Here is a 2,957-nt window from a genome sequence, read left to right on the forward strand (position 1 = left end):
AACATGAAGTCATGGGACCACGATACAAAACATGCCAAAACAAATAGGGAAAGTCTGCTCACTGCATGTATGTGTTCAGCCCATGTCTGTGTGTGTGTGTGTGTGTATATATATATATATATATATATATATATTTATATATGGGATTTGCTATATTTCATATGCCTAAAATATTGGTTCTATTCAGGCGACGGTTTCTGGCCATCAGATTGTTTTGAACGGTCCAAATCTGTTAACAGTTGTTTCTGTACACCGCATTCATAACGGGTCCGCGAAAAAACCTGTTAGGAACATTAGATCCTGCCAGGCCCGTCAAACTTTACAGGGCGCATAAACCGAATACTGCTACCTGAAGTGGGTGCTCATTTGAGCTAGAATGCAACTATTAGCCCAATAAAACAGCCGTACAAGCACAAATATGTCACTTCATCCTCCAGCAAAAAAGAAACAGATCCAATAAAGTACAGATCGGGAAAGCACGTAACAAGCGAAAGAGAGCGAAAATCAGTGAAAATTACACAAAAATACAAGATTGGACAAGATCTGTCAAAGAAAAAGGTACTAATCTGTTGTTTTTTGTCATGTGTTCACTTCATCTCCTTTGTTCTGTAAACTTCTCTAACTTGGTTCTTCAAAATGTGTAAAGGGATTTGGTCTGGATTGCTATATGTCTATGCTTCATGATTGGGTTTAGGGGATTGATAATTGATGATTTCTGATGAACACTCTATAGTTATACAAGGGAAACCATATTAGAAATTACATAATAAAAATGAAGTCAAAAGCATTTGTGAAGGAAACAATGCAACAGTAGAAATATGTCTTCATTGATAAGGAAATTGCACATTTGAATTAGTGCAACTTTATGTACTTAAAAGTGCAATTACTTCTATTTGGCAAAACTACATTGTGTCTCGACAATTAAGCTGTTTACAAGGCACCAATGAACTTAAAGTAACGAAGACAGGCCCAAACAAAATTTGCTTGCATTAGGCTCTGTACAAACTGTTTACAAGCATGCTAAACAAGATTTGTACTCACTTTATCTTGGATGAATGGATTTGCTGAGTTCACTAAAAGATAGTTGATAATACCAGCCTTCTTGGAAAGAATTGCTTTGTGAATCGCACACTTGTCATATCAGGTTCCAAACAGATTCAGAGGAAGCAGTGAAATATCACCAAATGCTTACTGAGTGCAAAGAGATTGAAAGTGTTTGATTTCTACCTCAGGCTTCATATCTCGGTGAACTAACCCAGGCAGATGACACTCCGTAGCCACTTTCAGCATTTGGCGCACAGCTGCTGCATCATCTTTCTCACTATAACGGCTATTCTTTCTGTCCAAAGGAACACACCATTTAGTAATAAACCTTGTACCAGCAACTACAAATCAAACGAAGCAGACAAACAAAATAAAGCAATCTGATTTTACAGCACAAAAATCTAGAATTTTAATGACAAAGACTGAGATACAGGAAACAAAGAGATGGACATCATGTCTCCTTACTTGGCCAAAATTCAGTGCAATAGTTCACCACCCTCACATAGTCTGCAAAAATAGAAGGTAAGACTTAAGAGTTGTGTATAGGAACATTTATTTGAAATCACATGATCAAGAGCTCAGAGTGTGATAACGGAGAAGGGATCACACCTGCTTTGGTCTGAGCTTGAACTTCTTGCCTCCAATAGTGAACACAATGTCAGGCATGGACCCAAAGACTGGCACAGACCACGGCTGATTCTCCCATGGGACTAGATAGACGCTCGCAAAGCTGTCATAATGAAATAGTTAAGCAAAGTAGAGTACTAAGTGGTACAGAAACGCCCTGCACTAAATGTTAGTTAAGCACACCTGATTAATGTAGTTCAGGATGAGCTTATGTGTCTTGTTCTGGGCAAGTTGGTTCTGCATCCATACCACGGGCATTGCACATTGGATCATAGCCCAGGCATCTCATAGGTGAACAGGAAGGAGAATGTGAAGCTTAAGTCATATAGCCCCTTTTGCCGCCCCAGAAGGTGAGCTCCAGAACAGGAACAAATTGTGAGCATGGTAGATTGCAGAACCACTGTGCTTGTTGACAAAATACACAGGTTCAAACATTTATACATAAAAAGAACACAAATTAAAAGTTAAATAGGCAAATAGTGTATACATGCAGAATATATAGATCAACTAGCAGAAAAACGAGAACATGAGGCAAAATGGTTCAACACCAACATATTGCATATGCTCAGAACTACAATTGCAGTGCCTGATAGTTGCAATTTCCATTATTGCTCATTGCAATTTTGTAATCAATGTTTTATTTGTTTGGTTTTCATCAACGGCAGATATTAATAGGAACAGAGCACTTCAAAATTCAGTAGTATACTATCGATGCATCTTATTTCTATAGTACTGCACCAACACCAACACAACAAGCAGAGGTCTTGTTGATTCCTCTGCTTCGGGTCCGTGTGCCACCATCATCTAGCACCAAGTACGATCCGGAAAGGCATAGGATCTCAAATCGACCCTGCCAAATCAACAATAAAATACAGGAGTACAAAACTAAAAAAAGGGCGTACCCAGTGCAGAGAGCTCCCGCTCTATGTGGGTCTAGGGAAGGGTGTCAGTGGCAAGCCTTACCCTCGCCTATGCAATGCGAGGAGACCGCGACTCGAACCCAGGACCTTCCGGTCACAGGCGGTAAGACTCTACCGCTTGCACCAGGCCCGCCCTTCAGGGGTACAAAACTAAATAAGAACAAAATAATCAAAGTATACATGAACAATTCCATGAAAAAATAGAAATTATCTGTCAAGGGCCTGAGTACCGAGGGTAGGAGGCCCTCGGCTACGTAGATCGTAGCCTTGGTCCGTCTTCTCCGGTGAGGTTTTGCCCCTCTTCCGAAGGCTTGAGCGCGGTAGGGAGAAGAGAGAGAGTTCACGGTAGAATTCTTGATTGATTCC

General features: G+C 40.4%; 1 long non-coding RNA gene across 1 annotated transcript; it reads right to left on the reverse strand.

The window, feature by feature from the left end:
• Positions 1–1,515: 1,515 nt before the first annotated feature.
• LOC136504320 (uncharacterized) lies at positions 1,516–1,992 on the reverse strand. The gene is made up of 3 exons (XR_010770849.1): positions 1,855–1,992; positions 1,654–1,774; positions 1,516–1,551 (listed from the first exon to the last, which is right to left on the reverse strand). It is a non-coding gene; the product is annotated as an uncharacterized lncRNA (long non-coding RNA).
• Between the last annotated feature and the right edge of the window lie 965 nt (positions 1,993–2,957).

The sequence above is a fragment of the Miscanthus floridulus genome, chromosome 14 (genome assembly GCF_019320115.1).
Source record: "Miscanthus floridulus cultivar M001 chromosome 14, ASM1932011v1, whole genome shotgun sequence".
Taxonomy (NCBI): domain Eukaryota; kingdom Viridiplantae; phylum Streptophyta; class Magnoliopsida; order Poales; family Poaceae; genus Miscanthus; species Miscanthus floridulus.